General features: G+C 36.4%; 1 pseudogene; it reads left to right on the top strand.

Moving 5' to 3' along the window:
- The first annotated feature begins 3,813 nt into the window (after positions 1 to 3,813).
- On the top strand, positions 3,814 to 8,505 carry LOC137707657 (aspartic proteinase 36-like; annotated as a pseudogene).
- The last annotated feature ends 4,975 nt before the right edge of the window (positions 8,506 to 13,480 follow it).

The raw sequence follows: 13,480 nt of genomic DNA, 5'->3' as shown, positions 1-13,480 counted from the left end.
GAACAGTTTCTTTTGAGTTAGTTCATTATGATGTGTGAGGGCCTTCTCCAGTAGCTACTAATCATGAGGTTTGTTGGTATGTCATTTTTGTGGATGACTACACCAGAATGACGTGGCTTTATACTATGAAACATAAAAGTGATGTTGGACAAATTTTTCACCAGTTTTATTGCATGGTTAAAAATCAATACTCTCTTCCCCTTAAGGTTCTCATGTCCGATAATGGCGGAGAATATCTCAATACTGAACTTTCTCAATATTTTCAGGAGCACAGCATTCTTCATAAGACTACTTGCCTACAAACCCCACAACAAAATGGTGTTGCTGAACGCAAAAATAGACACATTTTGGAAACCACTCGAGCACTCCTTATTGGTGTTCACGCTCCTTACTCCTATTGGGTGGACGCCGGCAGATACTTCGTTTATCTAATAAACTGAATGCCCTCTCGAGTGCATAATTTTCGCACTCTTATGGAAGTTTTTGCTGATCATGTGACGTTACCATCTTCCCTTCATTTGTCACCACAAATCTTTGGTTGTGTGGCCTATGTACACCTCCACAAAAAAGCAACTCAGTAAGATGGATCCATGTGCAGTTCAATGTATTTTTCTGGGATTTAATGGTCAGCAGAAGGGGTATTGGTGTTATCACCCTCCTACCAAGCATATATACGTCACTATGGATGTTAAATTTTCCGAGCACGAGATGTTTTTTCTTACTGACCACACCTACTATAATCTTCAGGGGGAAATGAGCACAGAAGATTATAGTTGGATTGATCTTCCAACTGGGCAGGTGGATGTAGGGCTGGGCACGGGCCGGGCCGGGCCCAAATTTGGAAGAACCGGACCTACCCGTTTTAAAATGTAACGGGCCGGGCCGGGCCGGGTATAGGGATTTTAAGTTTGGGAACCGGACCTAACCCGGCCCGTATCAAAAGAGCCGGTTCGGGACGAGTCCAATAACTTTTTTTTAATCTGGTTATGGGCATACTAAGATTGAAGCAGAATGAGGTGTGGTTCCGGTACCGAACGAAAAGGAAGAAGCTTGTAGAACCAAAGAGCAAAATGAGGTTATGTGCTAAAGTAGAATTGCTTATACGGTTCACAAAAACTGAAATAGAAGGAGCAAATATTCACCCTTTCATCCAGAATTTCCAGTCCATAAAATGACTCCCCATTATGATCACGACGCCTGCAACAACAAAAATATAAGACATCGCATGGACAAGTCAAATGTAAAAAGAGCCAATGAAACATAATAACAACAATAATGCCAAATATTCGACAAATCCTACCGCTAAACGTGATCTGGAGCTTCAACTTCAGTGTCTATCTAACATACAAAGAGATAAGCAACTAATGGGGGAAGCACGTTCACTGTTTTCAAAACACACACAGCTAAGCTCATCACACAACACATAAATGCACACCACACAGAAATGCACATTGCACAACACAGAAGAAGCAAAAATGGCAGTTTTGCATAGATTCAAAAACTGCACAAAACTGCACAAAATTGCACATATATATATATATATATATATATATATATATCCAATAACAGAATATATATATATGTGTGTGTGTGTGTGTGTGCAGATTCAAAAACTGCACATATTCAAAACTGCGCATATATATATTCAAAACTGCACAGATTCATTCATCTGAAGATCTTTACCATATTCCAAGTTTCCAACTATATGGACAAACAATGAACTGTAGTTTTATTGCATACATACCTAATCCAACTAGATTGTTTGTCTGATCACAGAACTCAAACCAATCAAAACTCAACCTAACTATTGAGCATACCATTCAATCAAAACTCAAACCAATATATTATATATATCAAATATTTCCCAGTAATCAGCTAGATAATCAAACCCAAATAAAAAAAAACTAAAAATATAGAGAATACTGAGAGGAAAAAAGAAATAGGAGAAAAAAATATCACCTTTCTTGCCCAACAGTGTCCCAAATCTAAGCCTTGATGAGCTTGGAATCAACGGTCAAAGTCTTGGTGGCGAACTCAACAGCGACGCCAATGGTAGACTTGGACTCCGAATTAAACTCGTTCTTGGTGAACTTGGAAAGCAGGTTCGACTTTCCCACGCTAGAAAGTCTTGGTGGCAAACTCGACGCCAATGGTAGACACTACTAGACAGTAGCCGTTGAGGGAGTCGAGGCTCAAGGGAGTGACGGTGGAGAGGTGGGGCGTGGGAGTGAGAGAGTGAGTAGCAGGGTGCGTGTGCTTATCTGTGTGTGTGGCTTGCTTGTGGCTGGCCGGAGTCGTGTCGGAGAAGGTAGACGGAGGAGCGGCTCTGCGAATTCGAGAGAGGGTTGGAGTGTTGGAGAGATCGAGACTGAACCCTGAAGTCGGAAACTGATTTGGAAACCTAGGTTACAAATTAACGGTTCAGATTGAATGATAGGTTATCATTCAATCTCGACCGTTGATTATAATTAGAAACGGGCCGGTCCGGGGCCCCGTTTTTCTAAGGTTTATGAACCGGCCCGCCCCGTAAATAACCATGTCCCGGCCCGCCCCGCCCCGTTTGTTCCCAAAAAAAAAAGGACCCGGCCCGTACTCGCCCCGAACCTACACTACCCGCCCCTGCCCGCGGTTCCTTTACCCGTTTGCCCACCCCTAGGTGGATGGCCACCGTGAGCGTGACACCTGCAGTAGTGGAATCTGCCAGCCAACTGTGATCTGCAGTGACCCAACAGTGGGTTTGAGTGACTGTCGTGAACCCAGCATCATAAGGAACTGTGAGGCCAAGGGCATAGGTGAATACAATCTGGGCTTACCGAGTTTGGAAGATCAGGTAGGGGCAAGTGGGCATGAGGATCTAAGAGCTGAGGGCTTCTTTAAGCCCAATGCACAATCTGAGTCCAGCGCAATTGATGGACTGTGCAGCAGCGAGCTACGCCATTTGATTCACAGTTTGGACAACCCAAGCACTTCAAGAAATAACACACCTCTAGTTGTACCCGTCCATGTGCTCGAGGATATCCATGAGGTAAGTTTGTCCCAATCTGATGTAGCTCATAATTTGACTAACATTGAAGGTACTTATGTATTGCCTCCTAGACAAAACCGTGGGAAACCTCTTGACAAGTACTCTCTAGATGGAAAAGTGAGATATGCAATTGCAAAGTATGTTTCTACACATCGACTATCTTCCAAGTATCAAGCATTGGTGAATACAATGGATGGAATCAAAATTCCAACGAAAGTGGAAGAAGCTTTGCAGGATCCTCGATGGACAGAAGCAATGGAGATCGAAATGAAGGCTTTACAAAAAATTGGAACTTGGAGCGTGGAGCCACTACCCCAAGGAAAAAGACTAGTGGGATGCAAATGGGTGTTCACCATCAAACACAAAGCAGATGGAACCATTGACAGATACAAGGCAATGTTAGTTGCTAAGAGGTACACACAGACTTTCGGAGTAGATTATCAGGAAACATTTGCTTCGGTAGCAAAAATGAACACTATACAGGTTCTTTTGTCTTTAGTTGCTAATTTTGATTGGCCGTTGAAACAATTTGATGTAAAAAATTCTTTTCTACACGGAGACCTGGAAGAAGAAGTATACATGGAGCTTCCGCCTGGGTATGAAGTGCAGAATAGAATAGGCAAGGTGTGTAGACTGCGAAAGGACTCAAACAATCGCCGAGGGCTTGGTTTGGTAGATTCACTGATGTGATGAAAAAGTATGGTTACCGACAAGGAAATGCATATCACACTTTGTTTATCAAACGTAGGGGAGAAAAGTTTACCTTGTTGATAATATATGTGGATGATATGGTAGTCACAGGTGATGATACAAAAGAGATGGAGAGACTACAGGTGTATCTCTCTATGGAGTTTGAGATGAAAGATTTAGGAGGTTTGAAGTACTTCTTGGGAATTGAAGTTGCTCGTTCCAGTGTTGGTATTTACCTATCTTTGTGGAAGTATGTTCTGGATCTTTTGTCTGAGACAGGGATGTTGGCATGTAAACTGGTAGAAACACCTCATCAGGGTACTTTACATTTGTTACAGGAAATCTTGTGACTTGGAGGAGCAAGAAATTGAATGTGGTTGCTAAGTCAATAGCAGAGGCCTAATATCGTGGTATGGCACATGGGATTTGTGAGTTATTATGGTTGAGGATTCTTCTTACAGAGATCGGGTTCAAGCCACATAGAGCTATGCTATTGCATTGTGATAATCAGGTTACGTGAGAAATAACTAATAATCCGGTTCAACATGATCGTACAAAACATGTTGAGGTGGATAGACATGTTATCAAAGAAAAGTTAGTTGAGATTCCTTATGTAAGATCTGAGGACCAGTTGGTCGACGTGTTAACTCATGCAGTGTCAGCAGAAATGTTTCAGGACTCACTGGACTAGTTGGGTCTAAGAGATATCTATGCACCAACTTGAGGGAGAGTGTTGCGTCAGTCAACCTTGGGGAATAATGAATGTAGGGATATTTTGGGTATATAATTATGTAATTGGTATCCTTGTAATTTGGGATACTTGTGTCCTAGTTTGTAGGAGATTGTATAAGTTTATATATTCCTCTATGAGAGAAGAATAATATCATAACAATATTTTACCAAAACCTAGAATTCTATCTCTTTATACTCGAACTAATGGATTTATAAGCAAGATTACTTTATTAGCCAATGAATTTAGTTAGCTAATAAGCTTCCTACATGTTCTGTCAAATGGAGTTTACTTATCTAGAACTATCGGAGACTATGAACATGGTAGCATCCATGAGCTCTTATAATCACTGAAATAAGCTCTCCATTCGCATGAAACATATGTCATAGATTTGGTAGTTAAGTGAATCAGAACCTGAATTGAAAGTATCAATTCATTCACTTATTGGTCCTCCTTATCAATCGTTATAAGATTGCCTTATGCTTCCTATGAAGCTCATAAACTGCAGAACCAGCTTACTTTTGTGTCTAACAAAATTGATGACACAAATCTATTGCAATTTAAGACGTTCGCTGCTACTTTATGTGTTCTGAACTACAAATCCTAAGTACAAAACTCAATCCTCCTAGTACTTAGAACGCAACAAAAAATACACCTTTGCTACTCTAATTCACAACATAAACAAAAGATTAAATCCATACCTTAATGTAGCTAGTAAATTTTGTTGCTTCCTTATTGTCATGAATCATAAACTAAACTAAATAACAGCTGCATAAAAACCTTCACAGCTTAGTAAATCACGTTAGCCTTATATGAATGTGTAATGCCAACTTGGATCCTCATTCGACTAGTCATAACCGGCCACAATTTCAACTATATATAAGAACTGAAATTTAAACCCACATTCATAAATCAAACAAGTGATGCACATGTCAACATAATTACCTAAACATCCCTTATAACATAAGCCACACATTTAAATTGTTCCTCCCACTAATCAATTATATCTTATATTGAATGTGAGAAACAAATACCATAACCAGATGCATATAATCATTAAAAAAAAACATATTATTGCACCTTACACTTAATCATATTATACAACAATGAATATGTTAAGCCAAATTCGTTTAGCAAGTATAACTTCATGTCAATTCTTTCAGTCACTACTTCCAAATAGTATGTACCAAACAACTTAAAAAAATAATTGTCTTTACAAGAACATAACCAAATAGTAGTTAATCATGTATGGCACGAGTGTTAAAACATGAGAATACTGTCATACATGCATACAAATTTCATAAACTCGACTTTAAAATTCTAGGGAGAAACATGCAAATATAAAACTAAGTTTCATACTCAAAACTTTACAAACGTATATTAGCATAAGAACAACTCCCACGGATCTTTAGAACTTAGCATGTGTGACTTAGATTCAATGAGTGTGAAGCCCAATTACTTGTTTATCAATTCTCTCACTTGGGCAAGCACTCTAAAAAGCATATAGGTATTTATTTGTACTGGTATAGAATTTCCCAAAATATATTAGTAAAGTAGTATACTATACCAAAAACCAAGATTCCAGCTTGAGGAATTACATAATTAACATATAATTGATTTGTCCCAAAATCATATAGATTACATGAGAGACATTAAAGTTTATAAAGTAGAATATGAAATTGTTCCAGAGCTAAAAGATAGCTCAAATTTTTCGACATATAACAATACAATGAAAATTAACTTCAGTCTGGACTTTCAAATTTTTGTATATAGCCTTATGTAACTGGTTCAGGTCGTTAGAGTGGTTACAAGTGTTAGTTAGGAGAGGTTACATAATTAGTTAAAGGCTTCCGAGCTAAGTAAAGCTTAGATTCTAGTTGTATAAATAGCTCTGCAGCTCATTTGATTTCTTTTTACTGAATACAAGGCCTTTCATTTTCTTGCTTCATGTTCCTCTTTTCTTCTTTGTTTTCTCAAATCATTCAATGTAGTTAATAGTATTGAAGTGTAATATATTGTTTGGATTGAGGTCATGACTGACTATGTATATGTTTACGGAGTTTTGTTTCAATGCTAATCATCTCTGTTATTTCGTTTTCCTAAGTGCACTTTAACATGTTTAACAGACTCCAATTAGTCTCTATGACTATGACAATTCCTCTACTGCGGGACTGCTCCCTTGTTCGGACCGAAGGTGCAAACATTGCTCTGACGAGAGCAACCAGTGTGAGTATAGTATTCCGTATATGGGCGGAGCATAAACCACCCGTTATTTCGTATCAGATGAGTTTTCTCTTGATATGATTCCGGTGCACTCCCAAGTTGCACATGGATCTTCAACACCCATTATTTTCGGGTGAATAAAATAAATAATAAAATTGCATAGCATCGGTTTATTACTAATTGGCTCAAATTGAAAATGCTCAGCATCTCTTTATTAAAGCTTAATTGTTAGAATTAATGCTAAATCGAGGTATACTTTATCTAGTGTACTTTGTCTGGTAGTGTTGCCACATAGCTAGCAGTTGCCACATAGACAGTATAGCAAAAGACGATGATGTTGTGAACATTATTTCCTTGATGTTTTCTGAATCAGGTGTTCTACCACGGTGTCCGGTCTTTTGGCTAGCTTTCACTCAATGGGATATTGGGATTAAGCCAAGGCCCATTGTCTGTCGTATCACAGTTATCCTCTGGAGGGATAACGCCGAATGTCTTCTCCCACTGTTTAAAGGGAGATGGCGTTGGTGGAGGTACACTTGTACCGGGGGAGATTTTGGAGCCGAGTATTGTGTATACTCCCCTTGTCCCCAAGTAAGCACTCTGTCCTTGAACTTTTTTGTTTAATTGGTACTTTTGATGAATATTTCATATTTTTGAGTTAATATAACTAGTTTTAATTTCTATTTCAGAAAGTCTTATTATGCAATCAACCTTGAAAGCATTGCAGTCAATGGGCAAATCTTGCCCATTGATCCAGCAGCTTTCAGAACATCAGATGATCGAGTTACCGTTGTTGACACTGGAACCACATTGGCATATTTTGTAGAAGAGGCATATGAACCTCTTGTTCGTGCGGTATGTTTGTTTACTTTGTTTGATTGCCATTGTCACTTGCTATTCTTTTTTTTCTTTTATATCATTTCCCTCTCATTCTTGAGTATGTGGTTGTGCAATCTCTATTCTTTGTTCGAAACTGATTTTGTGTTTGTTGTTTGTGCAGATAACTTCAGCTTCCAACTTTGTGTCTCCCATCATTTCAGGAAAGTCACAATGTTATCTGATCTACACCAGGTCAGTTCTCTCCTTTTCTCACATAGAGTCACTCTCTTAAAGAAAACGCAATGACATAATGTATTTCCATTAACCTTTCAGTTTTGGGAAGTCATTTCCTTCGGTCACACTCAACTTTGCAGCTGCTGCGTCAATGACTTTGACACCACAAGATTACCTGCTATATTCAGGATCTCATGTAAGGTTTCCTAACCAAAAGAAAAAAAAAATGCTATTTGTTCAAAGCAAATGAATATTATTGTACTAATGATGTATGTAGTGGTAAATTAAATGGTTTGTTCTATTCTATTGGTTACAGGTTGGTGCTGCTATGTGGTGTCTAGGTTTCAAGAAAAATCAGGAAGCAAGCCGAGGCTTCACAGTGTTAGGAGGTTAGGCCTCAACACTATTACAAATTTCAGCAAAATGTTCCAGTATTTATTGTCTTTACTCTTACTATTATTATACTTGTTTTGTAACTTGGATTGCAGATCTTGTTCTGAGAGATAAGATTGTGGTATATGATTAGCCCGTCAACAACTTGGATGGGCTGATTACAATTGTAAGTCTAATTAAACTACTCTTTTCATTTCTAATTTGCTTCCCATACACACTAATGGTATATACTCACTAATGTTGTATTTCTTTTCAGGCTCATCTCCGGTGAACTTCTCTACAGCTTTTCACCCGACACACCGAAGTGGAAGCAGTAGCTCATGAGGAGACACACTAATCAAGTTGCTATAAACTGTGACTGCTCGTCTTGATGCATTTGTTCAATCTGTAAATGTGATTTAAACAACTTTCAGCATTCAAGCTTGTATATGTTGTGTGCACTGAGAAATAAAACCCTTTAGGATTTGATTTCTATCCTCCTCTTCTAGATAGCAAATTAGCAATAGAAAAAGGTCCGCAGGACATGTGTTTTATGTTTTCACTCGTCAGGAATTCGGGGTAGTTAGCCTTCCTCCATCTTTTACTTCTCTTCCCCCCAATTTTATAGTAGACAATAATAATACAGCGAATGAAGTTTGAATGTAAATGCAAAGACAAGAAAGAGCGAGTCGTACTTATTTTTGGGCAAATTATAAGAATTCCGTTTATAGTTTTGACCTAATTTCCACCAACTTCCCCTTACTTTGGATTTTGTCAACTTTTACCAATGTAGCTTTACAATTATCTCACAACAACGTCGCTTCCGTCGATTGGAAAATTTTTTCCTTGTACTCGTAATACAAGTGGTACTCTACGTATTATTATACAAGAGATGGAAAATTTTACTTTTTATATTATTAATATTTTAACATAAGAACATCACCACTTGTACAAAGACACATGATATACTAATCCGTGTTTTGATCACATTAAAAAATCTCTCCATCGATTGAGACTCGATTGGCTGGCATGGAAATGTGCCCCACATCTGGGACACTTACTGTCTTTTTAATTTTTCCATTGAAAAATGATTTCTTCACCACTTTTAATCTCATACATCCTTTTATTTGTTAACATTGAGCTCTAATAGACCTTCAAAAAGAAAAAAATATAAGCTTGAGGAAAAGATGGTAATCTCTCGTACCTTTCATTTAGTAATAGGCCAAAATTGCAATAAAGTTTGTGACATATCCTAACATATTTAATTGGTCTGATATTTTCCCTAAACATGTATTTTTTTTCTTCTTGAAACTCATATTTTAGTTTCTATTTAATATTTACCCAAATTCAACTAAATTAATCTAATTGTAGGTTTGGAGAGCACTAGTAAAATAGAAATTAAATTATAAAGCTTGACTCAAGATCTGACTAAGTTTATACACCATATCATTTAAGGCATGAAATAGAAGTAATATAGCATGGAATCTGATTCGGCCAATTTATTTACTATTAATGTTGCACAAATTGTAAAACTTGCAACTCGTGCGTGAGACGATTCGTTGAACCCAACCCTTTACAGATATGCAATTATTACAAAAATGTTTTCAGATTCATCCAACCTTATCAAGACCTAAAATTATTGAAAATAATTCTTAAGTTCAACTATATATACTCGTAGATTTGGAGACACTGCAAGTGCACAATGATCATAATCATTTTTCTCTAGGTATCAAAAACTTGAAAACCTATGGAGAAAGGTTCGCTCAAGCTGATTTTCCTTGTTGCTTTATTGATCGCATCTGCTGGTAAAATACTTTGCTCAAATAACTTTTATTTCGCTCACTTTTTTCTCATATTTCCCTGATCACCTTTTCTCTTTAACCTTGTGCAACTTGCCACATACATTGTATATGTTATAAGCATGTGATATTTCTAATTAACAATTAAGGAAATATTTGTGGTAGGTGTACAAGTTGGAGTCGAAGCAGGGGACCTATGGCAACCTGGTATCTGCACAACACCTGAAGATTGTGATGACCCAGCCAAATGTAAATGCGACGCGGTTGCTGGTCTATGTGTTTGTCCTAAGGAAGTGGTGAAATTAACGTTTGAAGCCTCATCTGCATACTCGCAAGAGCATAAGGAAACCCCGTAATCAAAAGTCTCTTAATTCTCACATTAGATTGTTAAACTGTATGTGCGGTCCTATTAAACCACACAAGTTACAAATGTGAGGACTATTTGAATAAATAATAAATAACACCAACTTATTTATAGTTGGTTCAATTTCTTTGTGTGCATGCATAGCAAAAATACTCTACCAAGACAAACTATCACAATTTATGTTTCAAAATACAACATAAAGTTTAATTGGGAATTTGAGGTGTTTTAATTCTTTATTCATGTATCCACTGTGATTTTAAATGATTTTCTTCAAATCCTGGTGTATTCAATAACTGTTTTAAGAAAATTTATAAGAATCCACATAAATTTGGATGTATCTTATTAGGATTTTAAAGGTGTTTAGAATCATAGTATAAGTGGTGATTTTAAATTATTTTTAAAGTTAAAATTCTGACAAAAATAGAGAGCTTGTATAGTTTATTTTAAGAATACCTCTAGATATCAACATATTGAAAGAAAAAAAATACAGAGAAAAGGTTCGCTCAATCTTGCTTTCCTCCTTGCTTTATTGGTTGAATTTGTTGATAAAACATTTCACACAAATATTATTTATTCAGTTGTGATGTACTTATGGCACGGTGGCAACCGGTGCTCCGAGCAGTGCCAGACCCAATTATAATTGCGAAGATTTCGACGTAATTTGAATCTTGAAGATTGAGCTTTGCTTTTATTGTTTGTCGTTTTTTGCATATCAAACATTGTCATTCAAAGAGAGAAAGATGAACTAAAGAAAGAGATTGAAATAACATTCTTTGCTTAGTTAGATCTCAAAAGCACACATTGAAAAATTGGTACAAATAACTTTTTCTTGGATGTCTAAATGATTTTAAACACTACAAAAGATATGGCACACAATAAATTATCTGTGCCCTTTGAGGCCAAAGAGCACCAACAATTGTGCCCATAGACCAATAGCAACAGTGCAGCAACTAAAATATTATATGTGCCCTCTATGGGCGTCATCATTGGTCAAAGGGCACAATACCGTGTTACGTGCTAAAGATGCAAGCACAAATTAAGGGTCTTTTGTGCCTCAATTCTGACAATGCTATCAGAGTACTTTCTCATCCAATGTTGCCACAAATTTTATTATTGTGCCCGATAGATTAAATATTAAAAAAAAAACATAAATTTAAATACCACATAACAAAACGAAATAGTAATACCACTTATGCGCACCCATTTTTTCAGTTGCTAAGAGAAATAATAGTTGCAAAATTAACTAATTAATATATTTATTAATCTTTAGGTGCCTTGTTTTGGAGTTTTTAGTTGTCTTTGCTTCTACTGTTTGGCACTTGTTTACAGTTAAACTCACAATTTGACAACAAAAGTTAATGAATAAATTTAATATGTCCACTGATTAACCGTTTTTCAAAGATGCAATGCAACCTAGTACTTAGCAGATGACATCAAATATTTTGCAGATGCATGTAAACATTCAGATTTGATGTTATCATTTGAGAAACAATCAAGGAACCAAGTTAACACCCATAGGCTTATTCCCTGTATTCCTCAAGAGGACCTAATTAACTTCTTAATTTTACTCAGTAAGCATAAACACTTTACACTTCATATACAGCCTAAAACAATTGACCAATATAAGAAACTGTAGAAAGCAAACATAAAATTGCCATTACCCCAATCTTCTCAAATACCAAGTTATTGAAGCTGACATTTTTAATCTATAAGCTTAGAAATCATAAGAAAAACAAATGTTTAGTTGATAGTAATCTCAAATAGCAATCTCTAACAAAAATTTGACCATAAAAAATGTATATCCATCTCTCAATCAGTATCACTCTTCATCCTCGACAAAAAGTTTCAGTTTTTCTTGCAAAAACACACATACCCCAGTGCTTAGTTTTCCAAAGATTATAACCAAATGGTGCAGCTGCTAGTGTTGGTGCCTGAAGAGCTGAAAACTGAAATTCACCCACCAGAAATCCAAATAAACAACCCTGCAAAGCAACTAAACTAATTTCAGCAATTTTACCTAAACATAAATAGAACAATTACACAAACCTTAGAATCAAAGGTCTAATTTCTCAACTACATACAACAAACTCGGATCATTTCAGTGTGAATCAAAATCATAAATACCCAAGTCTAAAATAGAGACTTTAAAGACCCTATTTGAAATTAATATCATGTATGCTTTTCGTTTCTAATTATAATGGAAATGACATAGAAAATTTATTCATTGAAACACTGCATGAACAACACAACAGTATCACGCCACAAATTCCCAATTACAGTGATACATGCTTGATCACACAAACTTTCTGTTCAGCAATCCGATTATGAAACCACCAAGATACTTAGTCTGAGGAGTTTTAGAACTAAAATTCTAGTGGGTAAAGGGTGATAACATTTTTGAAGTAAACTTAAAGATCAGTAAACATATATTAGTACAAAGAAAGATTTACAACTAAGCATGGCATTGACATGCATATTAAATCCCACTAGAAGTCAACTGATTATTTCTAGTCCGGTTGTTTTTGTTTGTCCATGGTTCATCACTTCTGGCTTCCTATAGATTTAGGATCACTGGTTCATCGAGACTATCAACCAAGAGACTTCTGAAAATTTATCAAAAATAAACTCCCAGCACACCTAAGGCAGAGTCTAAGCCAAAACTTCTCAGAACAAAAGTCTGGTATATTTGACATGAAATAACAGCAAGCTAGTTTCGATGTCACATCATTTCTTTGGCAACACTTCAGCCGAATTACCAAATGTTGGTCATGGTAAACACTTTCATACCATGTTCTATATAGTTTTGAGCTATTTTCAAATTTCGGAAACTCTGAAAAGTATAGCTGAGCTAAGAATGACTAAACGAGTACAGATAAAGAGGTTTTGCAAATGGGTTTGGTCTAAGCTATGCATATTTGAATAAGGTAAAAATATCAAGAAGAAATTTAGACTGTACATATGAGAGCAAAAAGATTGTCTAATCAGACTCGGTATGTATGAGAGCTAAAATATCAAGAAGGAATTTAGACTCAGTATATATCCAAGCAAATTTTATGTAATGAGAAACTCACTCTTCAACTCCAGTTCATAAAGTCAAACTTTCTGACATCAGAAACTCTTCCATTGCAATTTTCTGTCAAAAACAAATTATTATTAGCTATTTTCACTCTACATAAGGGAGGGCTAAAAGACTGTAATCATCCTATTAAATTTAAAGCTCAACA

This window comes from Pyrus communis, chromosome 11, assembly GCF_963583255.1.
Source record: "Pyrus communis chromosome 11, drPyrComm1.1, whole genome shotgun sequence".
In the NCBI taxonomy this organism is placed as follows: domain Eukaryota; kingdom Viridiplantae; phylum Streptophyta; class Magnoliopsida; order Rosales; family Rosaceae; genus Pyrus; species Pyrus communis.
This window is presented reverse-complemented; position numbering and strand designations above follow the sequence as displayed.